Raw genomic sequence first — 22,107 nt, 5'->3', positions numbered from 1 at the left:
GATCAACGGGTAACTGGCTAGGCCTTCCCCTCATTAGGTACGCTGGAGTACAGTTGGTGGAATTTACTGGGATGTGATTGTAGATATCCACCAAATCAGGCAACTTCGTCGGCCACAGGTTCCGTTCCTCTACGGGCAAGGTCTTCAATAAGTCGATCACCACCTGGTTCATCTTTTCGCACATCCCATTGGTTTGAGGATGGTACGGCGTGGTTCGGATCTTCTTACACCCGTACAGTTGGCAGAACTCTTGGAACACTTCGGCTTCGAATGCTGGTCCCTGATCGGTCAGTACCTTCTCCGGGTAGCCATGGGGCCTACAAAAGTACTGCTGGAAGGCCTTGGCGGCAGTCCTGGCCGTTAGATCCTTGACAGGTACAACCACCAAAAATCTGGAGTAGTGATCTACGATGGTAAGAGCGTAGATATAGCCTGACCGGCTAGGTGTCAACTTCACATGATCCAGCGCGACCAGTTCGAGCAGCCGTTTGGTGATGATAGGCTGCAGGGGAGCCCGTTGGCTGCCTCGGTCCTTCCTGCGTAGGCTACATGGACCGCACTCCCGGCACCACTTCTCAATAGCTCTCTTCATGCCAATCCAATAGAACCTCCCTCGGAGTAGCCTCTCTAGCTTCCTCCATCCGAAGTGTCCGGCTCCATCATGGTAGGCTCCCAGAACCATGGGCGCATCTCGCCTTGGCACCACTATCTGCCACACCAATTCATGAGTACGTGGGTCGATGCTCCTCCTGCACAGCTTGCCATCATGGATAAACAGTTTGCTTCTCCCCTTCCACAGCTGTTGGGTTTCCTGTGGATCATCTGGGCCGGGATGCAACCCTGCCTGCGTCAAGAGCTCTTTCACTCGACGGACCGCGGGGTCACCATCCTGGGTCTCCGCCCACCCGTGATGGGGCAGGGGATTCAGCGTGGCATCCGGTTGGTTCCTGTGCTTGTTCTTCACATGATGAGAGTTCTGAGTGGCTTTGGGGCGATGGAACGCAGGCAGCTCCACCTCTTCAAGTGCCTCCGGGTCTTCTCCCGTTTCTGGCAAATTGGGCATTCGGGACAAGGCATCGGCATTGGCATTCTTGTGTCCTGCCCGGTACTTGATGGTGAAATCGTAGTTGGACAGCCGGGCCATCCACCGCTGTTCCAAGGCCCCGAGTTTGGCAGTATCCAGATGCGTTAGCGGATTGTTATCCGTAAAGACGGTGAATTTCGCAGAGGCCAGGTAGTGTTTGAACCTCTCTGTCACTGCCCAGACGATGGCAAGGAATTCCAGCTTAAAGGAACTGTAGTTGTCAGGGTTCCTTTCCGTGGGACGGAGTTTCCTGCTGGCGTAAGTGATCACCCTTTCTTTGCCTTTCTGGACCTGGGACAGCACGGCTCCTAATCCCACATTGCTGGCATCTGTGTACAGCACAAACGGTTGGTCGTATTCGGGGTAAGCCAGTACCTCTTCTCCCGTCAGTGCCGACTTCAAACAAGTGAAGGATCCCTCCAGCTCCTCGTTCCAATCAAAGGGGGTGTTCTTCCCCTTGGTCTTCTTTGGTTGGCCTACCAACAGGTTTTGCAAGGGTGCGGCCTTCCTGGTGAAGTCCTTAATGAACCTCCGGTAATAGCCTACCAGCCCGAGGAACTGCCGGACTTCGTGGAGGTCACTGGGCTTTGGCCAGTCCTTGATCACCGTGACCTTGTCGGGGTCTGGGGCCACTCCTTCAGCGCTCACCACATGGCCCAGGTATTGCACTTTAGGTTTCAGCAGATGACACTTGGACGGTTTCACCTTTAAGCCAAAGTTGGACAGGGCTTCAAACACCTCGGCCAGGTGCTTCAGATGATCTTCGTAGGTCTTAGAGAAGACAATGACATCATCCAAATACAGCAGCACGGTTTCGAAGTTCATGTGCCCCAGGCAGCACTCCATCATCCTCTGGAACGTCCCGGGAGCATTGCACAATCCGAATGGCATGTAATTGAATTCGCAGAGACCCATTGGCGTCTTCTCTTTGTCCGCCTCCGCTACAGGAACCTGCCAGTACCCACTGGTGAGATCTAAGGTAGAGAAGTAGTTAGCAGATTTTAAGGCAGCCAGAGACTCCTCTATCCTGGGCAGTGGGTATGCGTCCTTATGTGTAATGCGATTCAACTGCCTGTAATCAACACACATCCTCATTGTACCATCTTTCTTTTTAACAAGGACTAACGGAGCTGCCCAGGGGCTACAGCTGTCTCTCACCACCCCAGCCTCCTTCATTTCCCGCAACATGTCCTTGGCACACTGGTAATGAGCTGGGGGTACAGGGCGATATCTCTTTTTTATGGGTCGGTGATCTCCCGTGGGGATATGATGTTGGATCCCTTTCACCTGCCCAAAATCTAAGGGGTGTTTTCTGAATACCTGCTCGTACTCGTGTACCACCCTGTAGGCCCCCTGTTTTTGATGGGATGGGGTAGAGTCAGTGCCCACATGCAATTCCCGACACCAGTCTTTCGAGTGCTCTGCAGAACCGTTGTCCTCCGCCACATTTGACGGGACCAAGGGTTCAGGTGTCTGTATCACACTATTATTAACAGTGAACAATTTGGCGAGCGTGGCATACTTGGTGAGGTGAACCTCTTCCTCCCCACAATTGAGGACACGTACGGGCACTCTCCCCTGGCGAACGTCAACCACCCCCCGGGCTGTCAGAATAGTAGGCCTATTGTCTGAATATACGGGTTCTACCAAGGCCTGGTAGTCCTTTCCCCTGAGGCCTATGGCTGCCCGACACCATATTAACATTTCACTCCTGGGGGGTATCGCGATGGGGTTTGAATCACTCACAGTGACACGACCAATCTCACCACCAGTCAGCTCTACCTGCTGTCTCTGCATCAGAGCTCTGATTTCCTTCTGCAGGGCACGTTGCTCACTGTGGCCAGCGGTTTCTGCCACCTGTTGCAACAAAACAATAACTTCTGCAAGACAATTTTCTATAACATTAGTACCAAGAGTCATCATGGGATTACATTCTCGACGATCAATATCAACAATCACAATCCCTTGGGCTTTCAATTCCACCCGCCCCACCTTGATGGTGACCTCCTTATACCCCACTTGTGGCAACGGCTGACCATTACTGGCTATTATGGTGAAATCATCGTCAGGGCCACGAGTAATATCAGTGTCCTCCCAATACCGTTTATAAAGCACGTAAGGTATAGTCGTCACCTGAGAACCGGTGTCCAGCAAAGCGTTCAAGGGGATTCCATCAACCACTACTGGTTGTCCTCCAATATACTTGGTTCTCCAATGCTGCGGGCCTGACCGTCCTACTCCTGGGGGCTGGCCCTTTGCCCCAGGGGTTGCTCGTTTAAAGGACAGTACCTTGCAAGGTGGCCCACCTGGTGACAGCGGCGGCAGATGGGTCGTCCGTCCTGATGGAAGCGATCGCTGTCCCGGCCTCTGGTCGGTGGGGTCCTCTTCTGTCGCGTCCAGGGCTAGAGGCTAGCCGGATCTTTTCCTTGGGGGCCTCCTGTAGGGACTGCACCGTCCGGGCTAGGGCAGCAACGCTCTTGGTCAGCTCCTGCATCTGAAGACGGAGTCCTGCAGGGGAGTCGTCCTCGAAGCTCTGGGCGTCGGCCTCCGCGGCAACTGGGGTATCCGATGCCACCTCCTGGTGGTATGTGAGAGCGGGGCGCCTGGGTGGTATTGCGCGGCTGGGCTGTCGCTCCTGCAATGCCTGGATAGCTTTATCTTTGAATTGCGCAAAAGTCAAGTCTGGATTTTGCATGGCCAGGAAGTGCAATTGGCCTCGCTGGTGACTGCACAGGAGCCCCTCAATGAACCGCTCCTTCAGGAGTTTATCCTCATCCTGCATGCTGCCGGGGTCACTCTGCTTAATGGCCCACATCGCCTCCTGGAGATTGAGGGCATAGTCCCGTAAGCTATCCTGCGGTCGCTGTTTGCATCCATAGAAAGTCAGTTTAATTTCTGTAGCAGTGCGAGTATCAAAGGTGGCTTTAAGCTTTGCAAAAATCTGCTGTGCAGTTCCCTTATCCTCGGCGGGCCAGGACTTCAATTCTCTCAGAGCCGCCCCAAAGAGTTGGCCGGTTATCATATGAACCTTCTGAGGCTCTGTCAGGGGATAGAACTCGAGTAGGCTGCAGAGCCCTTCCTTAAAGTCAGTGAATGTATGCGACTCCCCAGAGTATCGTGGGAGCCAGGCCGCTCCGGGCAGGTACGGCATAGAGAAGGGCATTATGGCTTTTGTGTTAGCGGCAGTGTCCGAGTGGCTGAGGGGGACAGCGGGTTCTGCGGCAACCGGTGGTGGTATTAGGGCCGCGGCTTCGCCCGCTGCGGGGACCGGAGCTGCCCCTGCGTCCGCGGCTGCGGCCGCCACCTCCTCTCCTCCCGACTCGGACATGGCTGTCCCTTCCTCCCACTAACCTGCTGGAGGTCGGAGTTCCTCTTCCGGGATTGGCGCCTTACCGCGCTTTCCGTTCCGCGCTTCTTTTGTCCAGTTCCGCCCACGAAGCTAAGGCTCCTCCCTCCGTGCGCGGCAATGGCGAATTTTGGCGGTAAATGGCAATACACAGTCCAAGCACAATAAATCACAGTTCCAAGGCACACATGACCTGATTTTTCAAGCTTAAGTAGATCCTGTTCGTGACGCCAAGTTGTAGCGCCCCCACTGCCGCAGGGCCGAGGGGTACCCGGTACCGGGCCTCTGAGTCTCTGCTCTGGGGTGGTCACGGTGGCTAGACCCGGTCCGTGACCCTGCTGAGGGGCGCACAATGATAGATGCGATGGTAATGTTGCGGTGCAATGTAGGTCATAGTAAATAACGAGGACACCAGGTTGCAGTCTCTTTACCTCTTTACTGAAGGTTTTAGAGTCCTCAGTCCAGAGTGCTGTCAACAGGGCTGTCCGAGACCGGCCGGTCCAAAGGCACATCAGGAGTTCTCTTTACAGGTGGGAATCAGTGTCTACCTCCTAGCGCTGTGTGTTGTAGTCCTTCCCTGCTGAGCTCCCGGGATAGTCCTCACAACTGATTCTGCCTGTCTCTGATGTTCGTTCTCTCTGTCCCCCAGGTGATATGGTAGGACGCACCCGTATGACGGGGTAGGCCTGGAGTTCTTCCAGGACCCTAGAGTCGCCCCTCTCCCACAGCTGCCTCCGTTGTCTGCTTAGGTGATTTGTGTGAGACAGCCAACCTATAATTGGCTGCCCTGCCGTGGTTTGCAAGAGTACTTAGAGTCTCTTATTTGCTCGGCGTTCCGGCCACCGACTGTTTGCGCCTCAGAAGGATGTTGCCTCGGTCTAACAGCACGACTCCTTCTGGTCCTAATTCCTCTTTACTGTATTCCCGTTGTTCACTGGTAAGTTCTGCTCTTAGGAGTCTGCCAGGATCCCATCCCTGACAGATCCTCTCACTAGCTCTTCCCAGTTACTTCTCTCTCTGTCTTCCTGTCCAACCCCCAGTTTTACCAGAGTGTGAGGAGTGGCCTACTAGATAGAACCACCCCCCCTGGTGGCCGGAGTGTGAAGTGTAGTGTGAGTGTTACCTGGTCAGAGAAACTCCTTTAGTGCAATCAGACGTACCATAGCTCCCCTTAGTGGCGGAGCCACAGTACTGCAACGACCAGGACTCTGGGGCGCTGCACTTATCTCACCCCAGAGCTGAATTCATAGCTAAGCTGCCCAGTACTGTTGTATAATGTCCTCCATGCTTATATTTTATATTTTTAGTAAGTGTTTTATCTCACCCCAAGCAGGATTCACAGCTATGCTACTTAGTACTGCTAAATAAATTTCTCCATGCTGATGTTTGTAGTAAGTGTCTTGTCTCACAGTTTATTTGCTCAGTACTACTGTATAATGATGTTCATGCTCCTTTTGCTTTCTACTGTAGTAAGTATTTAATCTCATCCTCAAATTATGGCTTCACAGTTACACTGCTCAGTATTGCTAAATAATGTGGCCGATGGTGATATGCATTTTTTAGAAAGTCTTTATCTCACCCTAAGCTGGATTCACAACTATACTACCCAGTACCACTGTATAATTTCCTCCATGCTGCTGTTTTTAGTTAGTGTTTTACCTCACCCCATTGCTGTATTCACAGCTTCTCTCCTCAGTACTACTGAATAATGACCTTCATGCTGCTACTGCTTTCTAATAAGTGTTTTATCTAACCCTCAAATGCTGGATGCACAGTTAAACTGCTCAGTACTGCTGTATAATGTCCTTCATTCTGCTGCTGCTCCTGATCGTGTGCTACATAGAAACAGGAGAGCAGGAATCCCTCATGTCTGCGTCCTGTGTATGGGAGACATCATAGCAGCTACTCTCCACCCTGTAGCTCAGGGACAACTGATGAAACTAGTGAATAATGCAGGATACAAGTCATATAATGGTCAGATAGTGTTCTTCCTCATGTACGCGAACAACAGCTTATCCTGTAAATGACAGGTACAATTAACACTTAAACTTTTGTCTTCTACCATTAGATGATGGCTCAGATGAGAACAGTAATAAAACAGTCTACACAGTAGGTGCCTAATCTCTCCCTAGTGGTGACTGCAGGGAGACGGGAGTTAATCATTTAAAGGGTTGTTCTCAAGTCCTTTCTTCGGGAGCACAATGCTCATCGTCATGGGGAGGTGATCTCCTGAAGATTGACAGTTCAGGCTTGCGTCACTGTTGCGCTGCAGCTCCAAACTGCGCTTTGTCATTCTGCCACCAGGGGCAGCTTCGCCTCCGAGCCTGGGAGGCGATCAGGGACACACAAGATTCTAACAGCCTGCAAGCGCATGTTCGTTACTAAGGAAACCGACCACTGCTGATAGACTGCAAATATGGCCGGCTGCCTATGCAACAAGATGTAAACGACAGAATTACAAATCCCTCCGACCTTGGGAACAAAGAGGATCTTTAATAAGAAGAGAAGGTGACTCCTTTACCATAATATATTAATCAGCCCCTAATTGTGGATCCATGATGGACGTTCTCTGCAAGTGGTAGAGAGTGAGACATGACTGCGCAGCACAGAAGTTTAGCCTCTAGCTACATCCATCACACAATAGCTGCTGCCTAAATTAATAAAGCAACAACTCTAGGGGGATAACTTACACGTCCGCGCCGCCACATAACTGCTGCGGGGATCGGATGTCAGGTTTGGTTGCCGAGAATGACTGCGGCCGACACTTCAGAGGAACTGGGCAAACACCTGTCTCCTTAAAGCTGGGACAGCAGCTGAGTAAAATCATTATGGAGCCACTTATTATGTGGAACAGAAGGGCAGCATGTCCATTAGCACATGGCATCCATGCACTCCGCGCCTTTGCCCTATGTATTTAAGGCTGCAATTCAATCTGATGATTTGCTGCCTCCCCTCCCCCTGATCTGCAAGAATATGCGCCGCCAAAATATTAATCCATCTTGTAACTGGTTAATGATGAGCGCAGGAAGCCTGATGATACAATGTTACTCATACTGCCAGCGGCGATACAATTCTTTCTTCTTCTACTCTTACCTTTGAGGTTAATACTTGGAGGTTGGTTGTGTGGCTGCTTGGTCTATCCCTGATTAGTAGGAAAAGAAAAAGGGAAGGGATGTGAATAAAAATGGACTTTTATTGATTTATTAAAGAATATGCTTTTCGCATAGCTGGCAATCTGACCCTATTTATACTCTGCTGTCAAGTATAAGATGAGGCCATGTGTCCCTGACGCGCGTTTCACTGGGAATACCGGCTTTTCTAAGGGCCATATCCTATATAGAGACCTGAATGAATATAATATAAATCACTCAACTAACTGTGACTCAATAAACTTCCTTACCAGGATGTATGTAAATTTGATTTTAAAAAGTAAAAACATATTAATAAATCAATAAAAGTTCATTTTTACTCACATCCTTTCCCTTCCCTTTTTCTTTTCCTACTAATCTACAATTTCTTGGTGGTGTCCAAGTACGTGAATAATGTCCAAAGAGATCTGACAAATCAATGACTTGGTCTATCCCTGCCCTCATCCTTCTGCACATCACAGGGTCTTATTGAGAAGTCCCATCTTATTTGATAGAGAAGCTTATGTTCTTAAAGGGAAGCACAGAAGACGAGAAGGTGGCAACATCAAAAGGCCACTGAAGTGTAAAAGTAATCAATCCCTCTGTATTACAGGTCGTTCTTCATCCTGATCAGTAATAGACACAGATTGCTCCCAGCAGGGTCTACGCCGTCTCCTAAGTCTGAGTATCTGCCTCCAGTAGGCGCACACGCCCAAAAATGATGCACGGCAGGGCGCACGTACGCTCAGTTGGCACCACGGTCCGGTGACACATGCTCTCAAATCCTGTTTTGGTTCAGACGTAAGCCCCGACGGAGCCATTGAACAGGTGCTTGAACACAGAGTGAAAGCGCAGAGAAAACCTATGTCGTATGGTCACTATCCACATGGCTTCCAGTTTTTAAAGATCTAGTGCAGGCGCTTACATAGAAAACTGGATGTGTCCTTTTATTATATTTTAAATTAAAGATGTATAAAAATAGGTGTAAAAACTGCTGTACAGTTGACGGTGTCCATATGAATGAATAATCGCCCTTTTTACTTGGTGAAAAAGAAATAATGTTTGTCTGAACCCGACCTAAGGCCTCATTCACTGTGATTTTTCTACCTAAAAAAAAAAAACGACAAATTTTCATCAGCACCTGGTGTGAGTGTCAGCTTTTACCATCAGTGTTTCATCAGTTATTTTCTCAAATACTAAAAAAAAATAAAAATTGCAAAGTTTTTTACAATGTAAGAATTGGACAGTACACGGATGTCTTCGGTGAACAGTCACTGATTTTCACAGACCCACAGACCAAGGCCGGATTCACACATAAGTTTTTGCTTTCCGGCTCATTGACTTACATTAGCGAGTTTGGCTTATAATACGTGACAAAGTTGGACATCAACCCATCGCAAGAAAACTTGAATGGCCGAGTTTGATCCTGAGAGTACAAGACGTGCACAGAGCCACGTTCCCACTGTATTTGGTTTGTTTTACATGTAGATTTTCTGCTGTCTATTAGGTTGTGTTTTTTTCACATGTTTTTATTACTTTTTTTTGTAGGTCATGTTTTAAAGAAATTGGATGAAATGCTTTTTTTTTGCCAGTGGATTTTCTGCCTCTTTTACAAGTTTATGGGGAAAATCTGCACATAAAACCCTGCATATCCTCAAGAGAAACTGACCTGCTGCAGATTCGAAAACCAGTTCACGCCGCGGGGAGGAGATTTTTATAAATCCCTTCCGCTTTTCTAGAGCTGGAAGGTGCCATTTTTTTTTGCAAAGTAAAAATACAAAGCATCAAAAACTGATGGTGGAAACGTAACATAATGGAACTAACACACGGATCCATAAAGAGGAAAGCGATGTGTGCACGATACCTTTACACACTCTGGGTTGGCGCACGGATGTGTGAATGCAGCTTTATATGTGACGCTTCTTCGTGTTTTACAAACATGGAAAAACCTTCTAAAAGTTTTCTCCCACGGCTTAAAGGGGGGCGTCTCGGCACTTCAGATCCATGAGTGATGAGAAAATAGTGAAAACATGACCCCTGTGTGTGTTTATGGGGAAACACGAGGCTAATGGCTCCGGTGCAAGGTGTTCTTTACCTGTCCTTATGCTGAGTGGAGAGATAAGGAAGGAGCTGACTGACAACCTGCATTATTGATAGGACGGTGTCACAGGAACCATTCAGAGGCGAGAGGTTATCTCCAGGCCTGGTGTTCGGCATCACTGATGGCGGAGATAAGGGGCTACACTTTCCAGAGAGGGACGGAAATATTGCCAAAGAGCTCACACTCGGGGATCACTGGAAATATATTTATATCCCCCCCTACACTCGAGCTACAGTCAACCCCATCTATATACCGTGCAAGTTTTATTGCACTTTTGGGGTGCGGTGCGATGACCTATAATGTCACAATTACCATTTTTCTATGTTTTTTATGCTGCATGGTATTTTCATTATGGGTAGTGATGAGCTACCGTGCTCGGATAAGGTGTCATCATGTTCGGGTGCTGACTCAGTGTCTTCGGCGTGCTCGAAAAATATGTTCGACTCCCCGCGGCTGCAACACCAGGCAATCCATGCATGAGTTGTGACTATCGAACAGCCGCGAGCACATTTGCTCATCACTAATTACGAGTTAAATAATTTTATATTAATAAATTATCATATTTAGCTTTAATTTATTTATTAGTTGCTAAAGGGGACTTGTTCCTGCCATCATTTGATCGCTAAGTTGTAATATATACTGCAATACATAATTCCCTTTGGGGGGACTAAAAACAAAAATGTGACTAAAACAAAAGTTTTTAATAAAATTTTTTAAAAAAACCCCATTTCTGAATCACCCCCACACCTTATTTTGTCAATACAATAATAAGCACATTTAAAAAAAAAAAAAAAACATTATAAATCTGGTATTGCCTCGATTCACAAAAGTTCAATTTATCAAAGAATAAAAATTGCCTTTTTCTGGTTGTCACACCTTCTTGGGAAAAAAAAATGCTACCAAAAGAGTAGAAATATTGTTTGTACTCCAAAATTATACCAATGATGAAAATGACAACCTGGAATTTTTTTATTTTTTTTTGGTCAGTTTTTTCACCATTTACCTGCACTTGCGATTTTTTTTCCTCCATGTCTTTCATCACATTATATGACATAATGGTGTTATCGTGGAGAAAATGGATGCGCAAAATTGAAAACTGACCGTGACGGGAAGAGACTAATGGGAATGCTATGCAAATCTGATCACATTTTGGGCCAATCTGTAAAAGTTTTTGCTTCTGGGGGTCTTAGAATGTTTTTTAAGCGCTGGAAGAAAGAATTAAGAAATTCACAATTTGCATCTTCCCCTCCCCGTGTCCGGAGACCCTCCTCATCTGTCTTTCTTGACATTATTCAGATTGATGGCTCTACAGGCTTAATCCCCCCAGCATAACAAAGCCCCTCACCAGCTTAGTCTATGTGAATGGGGGGCTTCAGAGAGAGATATTTCTTCAATATGTATTGATAATCAAGGAGACAAGAGGAGCCAACGTCGGGGAGCAGCATTCTGCCCGCACAATGGGCAGCCGCTCTCTGCAGGTCCTCTGCAACATCAGTATGGGGCCCATCGGTGATCAATCAAGTGTGATCTGTGCCTGTAGCTGCCCCCATCACTCTGCTCTGTGTACTAACCCTCAGACTAATGTGGCAGGTAGATCTCTTCATCAATGTCACTGTTTATATAGGGCAAGGACATCAATCCGAAAAAGTATGGGAAGTTGGAGCCAACAAATAAATTGGTGAATTAAATGGTTATTCCCAAAGAGTTATTCTCTATATGTAGGAATAATCCCCAGAATGTGGTCCTGCAGACTGAGTGAAACAGAGGTGCAAATGCTTGATCTCGGCTCCATTCATTTAATGGTGGAGTTCTGGACTCTGCTTTTCTCAAAACACAATGGCGGGAGCAGAGGCCGAGCATGCACACCAACACTGCATGCCGCACAGGCTCTGCAGAGCTGGCTTCCCAGTGATCAGTACGTTCTGCAATCTGCGCTGCACAGTGGGGAGCGAGCCCACTCCTGACTAACAGCCCTGCTGGCTTAATGGGTGGGATGGTGTTATAACGGAGAGAGGCACATCGGTCTATAGCCCTATTAACTTGGGAAATGCACAATCCATGGCTGAGTGGCGCTGTGTTCTGGAACTTGTTTCTAGTTTCATGACCCCATCGCCTTTATACAGTAAATTTGGATAAAGAGCCACTGACCTCTCCCCGGGCGTCCACTCGCCTCTCCCCAGACGTCCACTTGCCTCTCCCCAGGCGTCCACTCTTAAGAGAACGGCCACATGGTGCACAAACAGAACTGCTTGAGTAAATCCTATCGCTACCATTGACCATCATGTACTGGACTTGTGGTCTGTGCCCTGTATAGTCCCAATGTTCGGGCTCATTCACACATCCGATTTTTGTGTATAATTCCTGTCCGTGGCATCCACAGATAGCAGTCGTACCTGTCATAGTCTATGATGCCATTCACATGGCCGCGATTTGCAGAAAATCACAGAGACTTGTCCCATTTTGATCCAAGGGTCGGATCAAAATCTGCAATGCAAGTCAATGGGTCTGTGAAAAAAAACTGGATGACATTTATTAATAATAATCTTTATTTTTATATAGCGCTAACATATTCCGCAGCTCTTTACAGTTTTGCACACATTGTGATTGCTGTCCCCGATGAGGCTCACAATCTAAATTCTCTATCAGTATGTCTTTGGAATGTGGGAGGAAACCGGAGTACCCAGAGGAAACCCACACAAACACGGGGAGAACATACAAACTCCTTGCAGATTTTGTCCTTTGTGGGATTTGAACCCAGGACCCCAGCGCTGCATGGCTACAGTGCTAACCACTGAGCCACCGTACTGACCTCTCCCTGGGCGTCCAGTCACCTCTACTAATGCGTCCATTTGAGTGCAATCTGAATTTCTTGGACTGTCAGAAATGAAAAGTTGGAGAAACTTTTTTTTTTTTAAATTTCTCCACGCATGAAAAATGGATAAAAATCAGACCGCACTCTGATCAGAATAATCGGTCCGTTTTTCCTCGCACTTGGAAAAATTGGCAGAGTGAATGAGCCCTTAATATCTTCCTCATTGTGGGACGTGCACACGTTTTCCTAGAAGTCCGTGATTTATTAAGGAGCAGCTGGGAGAGGATCTCCTGGATCAGAGTCAATGACGTCCTCCAAAGCTGTTTTATATCACATTACATGATGACATCTTCCAGGGTCCAGCGCTCGCTCCCTCCCGCTGGGGAATACAATCACAGCTGAAATCTAAGGCCGCCATGTTCCCACATGAAAAAACGCTACGTTTCTTCTGCAGAAGTCTACACCAAAATACGCAATAGCAGCCTGCACTGATTAATTACACTTTGATCCATTTTTCTTAGGCTAGTTTCACACTAGCGTTAACTGCAATACGTCGCAAATGCGTCGTTTTGCCGAAAATACGCATCCAGCAAAAGTTCTTGCTGGATACGTTTTTTCGTCATAGACTAACATTAGCGACGCATTTGCGACGCATTGCCAAACATCGCGTCCGTTTTGCGACGCTTGGGCGTGTGGTAGCGGACCGTCGGGAGAAAAAAACGTTTTTTGCTCCCGACGGTCCACTTTTTCCGACCGCGCATGCGCGGCCGGAACTCCGCCCCCACCTCCCCGCACTTCCCCGCACCTCACCGCACCTCACAATGGGGCAGCGGATGCGTGGGAAAAATGCATCCGCTGCCCCCGTTGTGCGGCGGAGACCACCCTAGCGTCGGGAACGTCGGCCCGACGCACAGCGACGGGTTGTTCCCGACGCTAGTGTGAAACTAACCTTATACGCTTTTTACCCCTTTTTTAATGGGCTTTTGGTCACAGAATTGACGCATCAGGTTTTTTTTTCATGGAGAAATGCTACAATTCTCTACTTAAAAAACACAACTGCATTTTTTTCAGGCTCCTCATAGATGTCTAGAAGGAAAAATGCGCCAAATGCACAGTTTAACTGCACCTTTAAATGCGCCATGGTCATTAGTTTTCAAGAAATCAAAACCACGTTGTTTTAACTGTTAAAAGCAACAGATTTTTTTTGCGCCGAACAAATGCAGCAGAAAAAAATTTCAGCATTTACACTACATGGGAGCGTGGCCTAGGGGTAAATTGAAAGAGTTATCACAGAGTTATCACACTTTCTAGATTTTTTTGTTCACACATTATTCTATTGACCGCAGGTTCTCAATGAGATCTGGGCAATTTCCTGGCCATTGTCCCAAAATTTCCATGTTTTGTTCACTGATCCGCATAGTTATTACTTTTTTTCCATCCATGGAGGCCATGGATACAGAATGGGATCTAAACCTCCTGTAAGAACAACTTCTCCCATCATCCAGAACAATGTGGTGATGATTATGCTTCTCCAGCATGATGGAGACCAGATCACAAGGCAAAAGTGAAAACTAAAAGAGGCTCAGGGAAGAAAACTCCCAAGATCTCAATACTATTGAGGAACAGCAACTGTGTGCATTATGAGGTTCTGCAGCAGCTGAGGAGTGCAGCATGAGGTTCCTATGGAAAGTTAGGAAGATAAGGAACTTTGTAGTGAAAGTATCCAGCTTATCGGAGTGGCTGCCTTTGGGCGGTAGGAATGGACGATGTAAATGACATCATCTAGTAAGAAGTAGTATTTTGGTTTTCCGGCAGCTCACAGCTCTAACCCTTTATCTAAATACCCTGAATATTTGGCTTTTTGTACTGTTGTACTTTTGTACTCAGGGTACACGCTCCACTCGCCCTCTGCCCAGTAGCTACACTCTCCAGAATGTTATATGGAGAAGATCATGATGTGCGGCATCACTCAGGTCCAGACATGAGATGTGCAAAACCGAGGAGGCACCACTCCACCTTGGGAGAGAAAGCCGACAACTGCCGGCTCTGGTGTCGTGCGGATGATAGACAGGCTTCTTCATAAAGAAGACCCCGATTTACTAAGATCTGGTATATATTTTATATCTATTGTCAGCTTAAAGGGAACCTGTCACCCCGTTTTTTTGGTATGAGATAAAAATACTGTTAAATAGGGCCTGAGCTGTGCATTACAATAGTGTAGTTTGTGTACCCCGATTCGCCACCTATGCTGCCGAAATACGTTACCAAAGTAGTCGTTTTTGCCTGTCAATCAAGCTGGTCTGGTCAAAAGGGCGTGTTGTCTTCCCCCAGATTTTGCGTAGTTTTCCGTTGGTGGCGTAGTGGTGTGCGCATGCCCAAGGTCCCGAATCCTCTGCCAGGGGATTTAAAAGAGCGCGCTGTTCGTTATTTCATTGGTGATCGGTGGGCGCGGCCATCTTCCTTTGGCCGCGCGTGCGCAGAAGCGGCGCTCTGCTGGCCGCGGCTTCAGGAAACTGGCCGCGGGATGCCGCGCGTGCGCAGATGGATATCGCGGCGGCCATTTTCCTGAAGCTGCGGCCAGCAGAGCGCCGCTTCTGCGCACGCGCGGCCAAAGGAAGATGGCCGCGCCCACCGATCACCAATAAAATAACGAACAGCGCGCTCTTTTAAATCCCCTGGCAGAGGATTCGGGACCTTGGGCATGCGCACACCACTACGCCACCAACGGAAAACTACGCAAAATCTGGGAGAAGACAACACGCCCTTTTGACCAGACCAGCCTGATTGACAGGCGAAAATGACTACTTTGGTAACGTATTTCGGCAGCATAGGTGGGGAATCGGGGTCCACAAACTACACTATTGTAATGCTCAGCTCAGGCCCTATTTAACAGTATTTTTATCTCATACCGAAAAAACGGGGTGACAGGTTCCCTTTAATAACTATGTTAGTATGATTCACCGAACCTGGTCACCTTGAGTGCCCCCGCACTTCTCCCGTGCTGCACTCAATGATAAGTTTGCACCAAAGGTGAGACCAAGCCACTGGTCTGATCTGTTATTTTCAAGAAACCCCCCCCCCCCACACACACACACACACACACACACACGCACACACGCACACACGCACACACACACACCTATTTCAGAGAACAAAATAACCCCTTTAAGATCTCTGTTTGTTGCACTGGCGGACACAGACCAGAGGGGACCCCTGTGCGAGAACACTATATGGGCCCTTTACAGTCCAAAAGTTCATCATAATGCACAATTCCGCCTGTGTTGGAGGTGGTAGTGGCCCCTTACCTCTTGGGCCCCTGTGCGGCCGCACAGCTTGCACCAATGATGTGTCCTCCCTTGGTTGCTTGTCAATGCAATGAATGCAAACATTATTATTTGCACCCAGAGCCTAAACCTTGTCAAGACAAAACATTTCTCTGCTACAAATGTATCTAGCGGAACTGTGTAAGGTAAACAGTCCCGACAGATAAAATGTATCAGGACAAGGTTTGCTGCAGCAGATTGCACACTCGAAGTTTCAGAAATGTTCTCGCTGACTGACAGCAAGCAGAGGTCTTGAAAATAATGAATTGCATTAGAAAGGATAGCTGAATATATTATTGATAATGGATTCTTCAGCTTAGATGTAATTAGTTATCATCTTAATGAGGAGAATCGCAGCTGCTGACTCCTGTCATCAGGACAGACGCCGGCACTAGGGTCGGACCCGCAGTTCCCAGCATTCCTGGCCGTGTACTGAAAATAGGTGTTGTTTTATTGTGAACCTGGTTCTGCCCTTTCCCATCGCCATCTATGCCGGGAATTCTGCTCCTACTGAAACCAAATGCAAACTATTCCAACTGCGTCTTCACTGAGGGCAGATGAGAGTCGGCCGCGGCGTTGGGGTTGACCTGTCTCTTGTGATCCGCCACAGAACTATTTGCTGAGTTGCCAGTTATTGTACGACATTGAATAATAAATGACACAACCAAGTAGTGATCATATTAACAGACTCACAAGAATACGGGCCTCACTGGAAATGTTCAATGTAGCGTAGACTATGACATCTCCTTTAAAGGGTATGTATCAAATTAGAAAATGTTCATGAAACAGCACCACTTATGTCCTCGGGTAGTGTCTGGTATTGCAGTGAAGCCACATACATTTCAAGGTAGCAAGGCTGCAATACCAGACATAACTGGAGTTGAGCAAAAAGATATGCAGGACCCTGGTCCAGAGCCCTGTGAACCTCCTCCTACCTCCAGTGGGCCCAGTGTGATTTAATGCTTCTACGATGCCACAAAGGGGCTTATTAATCAGAATGGGTTCCATGTGATTCCTGCACTGGTCTGGTGGCCATGGAAAATCTATGCGGCAGCTTGACCAGATGCCAGAAAATCTTTTTGCTCAAGCACTACGAGTGCAAATTGTCCAAGTCCTTCTGCTGCCGACGAGTTTCCCAGATCTAAATGGTAGAGGAGGATCCCGTCCATGTAGAAGCAGTGGCGGACATATTATTGGTGCAACCTGTGCAGGTAAAGGGGCCACTACCACCTCCAAAGCAGGTGGGAGGAACTACTGGACTGCAAAGGGCCCATATACTGTTCATGCACAGGAGAACCTGCTCGTGCATGCCCTCGCCTACTAGTGTGAGTTTTGGCTTTGTCAGTGGTTTATCACAACACCCAATCAGGCCTTCTTCGCCCTCAGTAGCCAATAAGTCCACGTTCCTAACATGAGTTTTTGGTGAATTTTTTCACACTGCGTATTTTTGACAAAATGCAAGTATCCTATTTTACTTAATGGGTACAGAAAATCTGCAACATGAAAAACTCATTGTGGGAACTTAGCCCAAGAGTTGAGTTTGCAAATGTCGGTGCCCTTTTAGTAAACTTTCAAAACATCATTAGGATATATAGGAATGGAGGGGGTCTGCATACTGAGTCCTATGGGTGCAGAAGTGTTCAGCTGACCCCACATATATACCACCATTTTCTAAAATCAGTTGCTAATGCAGTGTACCTCCTAACGGTGGCCATACACATGAGAGGAACGTCGGTACAACCTGCGGGTTTGAACAGGACCAGCTGAGGATAAAGCATGTGATGGTGTCCTGACTTTCTCACACAGATGTAGTGTTAAAAAATAAGGATCAGGCATGTTAAATTTCAGCTCATGTCTAATCCTTCGTTTCTAAGACTTTTTCTTGAGCCATTACCACAGGTGTATAGCAGTGGCTTATTCTTCCTTCCCCATTGGAAACAATGCACATTCATCTGTATAGAGAGGAAGCTGGGAGGAATAGATGAATGTATGGCAATTGTTCACACATCTGATTCACAAATTTGTGTGCTCCTGTTAGACACTGGATATATATATATATATCTAATATATAAAGCTGAATGTGTATGTGTGTATGTCTGGGATTGGCATCTGCACCGTCGCAGCTACAGCCACAAAATTTTGCACAGTCACACGTCTGGACCCCGAGAGCATCATAGGCTATGTTGTGAGGTGAAATTTTAACCCCGTGCTTTCCAATTCACCAAACAATTTTGCCCCTATCTACATAATGGGGAAAAAGTGAAAGGAAAAGTGTTGGAGGCAAATTGACAGCTGCCAGATGTGAACAAGGGGGACTTACAGAGTGAGAGCGATGGAAAGAGTATATACCGTACAGTTGCTAAGGTGGGGCCCCAACATGGGATACTCACCACACACGGGGATATGAACACACACACAAAATGCGCCACACACTACCACGTGCTTGAACACATATACGACCCTCAGTACACATTTCACCACACATACACCAACCTCGCCACATAAAAGTCGAAACACAAAAGTCGCCGCTCAAAACTCGCCACGCGCAAAACTAGGCTCACGCAAAACTCGCCACACGTCCAAAACTCACCTCACGTGCAAAACTCACCTCATGGAAAACTCGCCACACGCAAAACTTGCACACGTGGAAAAATTGCCACATGCACAAAAGTTGCAACACATGCAAAAGTTGCCTCATGCAAAACTTGCACATACTCAAAACGCACCACACATAAAACTCGCCACGCGCAAAACTCGCCATGCGCAAAACTTGCTGCACACAAAGTTGCAACACGAATGTCGCCACACAAAACTCATCTCACAAAAGTCGCTACATGCATGTAGCCACACGCAACTCAACACACACAACTTGACACATGAAACTCGCCCTAAAACACACACAAGTCTGGTATTATCCTTCAAAAATAAAAATCTGATTAATAAGCAGACAAACTACAAGAGCAACAACTGTACCATATAGGAAATACGGCAGCTGTCAGTCACATGACCTGTATATTATGTGTATGTGTGAGCTAATATATACTGCCAGGGGGGAGGGCTTCCTGTTGGCTGGGGATTTATCAGGCTGCCAATTTAGCTTACAAATACTGAGGTAAAAATACTGACCAAATAACGTGTGAACGAGGTCTAATGCAGGAGGAGATGACATACAGATATATACTATATACAGGGGAGATGACACACAGGTATATACTATATACAGGAGGAGATGACACACTGGTATATACTATATACAGGGGAGATGACATACAGGTACATACTATATACAGGGGAGATGACACACAGGTATATACTATATACAGGAGCAGATGACACACAGGTATATACTATATACAGGGGAGATAACACACAGGTATATACAGGAGGAGATGACATACAGGTACATACTATATACAGGAGATGACACACAGGTATACACTATATACAGGGGAGATGACACACATATATATACTATATACAGGAGCAGATGACACACAGGTACATACTATATACAGGAGGAGATGACACACAGGTATATACTATATACAGGAGCAGATGACACAGGTATATACTATATACAGGAGAAGATGACACACAGGTACATACTATATACAGGAGGAGATGACATACAGGTATATACTATATACAGGAGATGACACAGGTATATACTATATACAGGGGGATGACATACAGATACATACTATATACAGGAGGAGATGACTTACAGGTGTATACTATATACAGGAGGAGATGACATACAGGTATATACTATATACAGGGGGATGACATACAGGTACATACTATATACAGGAGGAGATGACTTACAGGTATATACTATATAAAAGAGGAGATGACACATAGGTATTTAGAGGAGGAGATGACATACAGCAGGTATATACTATATACAGGGGAGATGACATATAGGTATATACAATATACAGGAGGAGATGACATACAGCAGGTATATACTATTTACAGGGGAGATGACATACAGGTATATACAATATACAGGAGATGACATACAGGTGTATGCTATATATAAGGGAGATGACAAACATACTGAGGGGAAAATGAGAGTTGTGAGGTGAAAATGAGGGGTGTGAGGTGAAAATGAAAAGGTGTGAGTGCAAAATGAGAGGAGTGAGGGAATATAGTGGAGTGATCGGAAAATGACAGATGTGAGGTCGAAATGACAAGTGTTAGGGGGGAATGAGAGGAGTGAGGGGGAAAATAAGAGGAGTGAGGGGGAAAATGAGAGGTGATGGGAAAATAAGAGAAGTGAGGTGCTATAATTTACTATGCCCAGGCAACGCCGGGCTCTTCAGCTAGTATAATATATATATATATATATATATATATATATATATATATATACATACATACATACACACATATATATATATACACTGTATATATATATATATATATATATATATATATATATATACATACATACATACATACACCCATTACTGCACCTGCAGGTCCTGGATCCTGCTTTCTTCAGAGCGACCTTCACTGTCACATTAAAAATATAATAAGTCTTCTATCAAAGTGACAAGATCCTGATTACGTCACACTACAATTAATATGGTGTTAAAAACAGTCAGAGAAGGAAGATGGTGCGGGCAAGAACTGAGAAAATAGACTTTTGCTTCTAGCATGATAATAGTGCAAAAAGTTCTAGAAAATGTAAATAAATGCTGTAATCGGATCTAACTAAGTAATCTTGGAATTTTTTAATTAAAGGGGTTGTCCTGGACGAAAATACTGATGACATTTTTAGATTAGGTCTCACCACCTCCACCAATCAGCTATTACCAGGTGTGGCAGGAGCATAGTGTAACGGCACAGCTCCGTACACCGTGTAGTGGCCGGTTTCAGGTACTGCAGTTCATCCGCCATTCACTTCAATAAAAGCCAAGTTGCAGTACCACAGCACCGCGTATGGAGGTGCAGTGTTCTGACTCCATGGACTGTGCCTGGCAGTCATAGGATACTCTGGCTAAGAGATCAGGTACCAAACAGGGCACCCCGTCTCTTAAATAACAACTTCCTGAGAATTCTTGTAAAGTTGACCCTCTTCACATCCAGACATTTACCAAACGACTCAAAAATGTAACATTCAGGAAGGGTAAATTGCTTTTTAGGAGACCAAAAATGCAGCTGTCACAAGGGTCATTGATGCCTGTGACAACTGCGGCTTCCTGTACACACACACTGCATGTGAACCATAGCCACAAGGGTGGCGGCACTCGCTTCTGTGACAGGTGGAAGACAAATAGCTTCTTCCCGCTAGAACTGGTCCAGCTAAAGCAAAACTTTTCTGATCCATTAATAACTCTCAGGCAGTAGAGACACTCCGGAGTTGCACTCACACGTCTGTGTAACGGACTGGGATATCCGAAGGGGCCCGGACTCGGTAGCCGCATAAGTATATATGAGGCTGCGGAGTTCAGGTCACGAGACCGGGGGCTGGTCCAGAAATCGTGGTCCATACACACCACAAAACTCAGCCTCGGACCCTGATGACACTTATGCTGTGATCTTCCTGTACTGTATGGGTTCTTTGTACTTCCACATGGTGTTCTGTATGGAACGGCATGAATTCAATGCTTTTCTGCATAATCCATAGGGGTTGCCCATGGGACAAGCTCCGGTCTAAGCATTATCTATTATTGTTAGATTAGCGTGAGTTCTGTTCTACCATTGGGATCAACCGGAATGTATGATCTGGATCCCCCCGATGTCCCCTGGCAGCGAAAAGGAGCAGCAGGGGTTGAATAGAGGGGCTGGTCGCAGTCTGCCGTTCCATTCAAAGAGGGCTGGGCTGTTGCTCCAGAATCTCCTGGCAGCAGGCTTGGAGAACTCCTGACCTCCATTCTTCTCCCAAACCGATCTCACAGGTATCTCCCAAAATTTGGTTCAAGGAGATTCAATTCTGCCCGAATGGGAAATGCCCCAATTCCTAAAAAGATATTTATTATACTCTTAGGTCTCTCCAGACTGCAAAACAGCTCTTCACCCAGTCCTCTGCTCACTCCGTCCGGTCTTTGGATCCTCCAGCACTGATGAGGAATCATGCAGCTATATTGGGCATGACATCAATTCGGCGTGGATCTATGAGACCTAGCCAATGCCAAAAGATCCGAAGACCAGAGAAAGCGAACGGAAGTGGCGAAACACTCGAGTGTAATCTTTCATTATATTAACTTTTAACCCCTTCCCAGCCCTTTAAAGAACCTACTGGCCACCATTTTTCTGGCTTTTTGTGAATTGAATTCCAAAAACTTAAGTTTTGCCAGAAACAAAA

At 46.6% G+C, this 22,107-nt stretch overlaps 2 long non-coding RNA genes across 5 annotated transcripts in view; one reads left to right on the top strand and one right to left on the bottom strand.

Moving 5' to 3' along the window:
- Positions 1 to 22,107, bottom strand: part of LOC143806426 (uncharacterized) — a 269,413-nt gene that overhangs the window by 43,370 nt on the left and 203,936 nt on the right. The window lies entirely within an intron of this gene.
- The window catches only part of LOC143809548 (uncharacterized), a 36,603-nt gene continuing 31,506 nt past the window's right edge, over positions 17,011 to 22,107 (top strand). Inside the window, exon 1 of the long non-coding RNA XR_013222329.1 lies at positions 17,011 to 17,119. This is a non-coding gene — a long non-coding RNA (uncharacterized LOC143809548). The remainder of the gene's footprint in view (positions 17,120 to 22,107) is intronic.

Source organism: Ranitomeya variabilis, chromosome 2, assembly GCF_051348905.1.
Source record: "Ranitomeya variabilis isolate aRanVar5 chromosome 2, aRanVar5.hap1, whole genome shotgun sequence".
NCBI classification, from domain to species: Eukaryota; Metazoa; Chordata; class Amphibia; order Anura; family Dendrobatidae; genus Ranitomeya; species Ranitomeya variabilis.
This window is presented reverse-complemented; position numbering and strand designations above follow the sequence as displayed.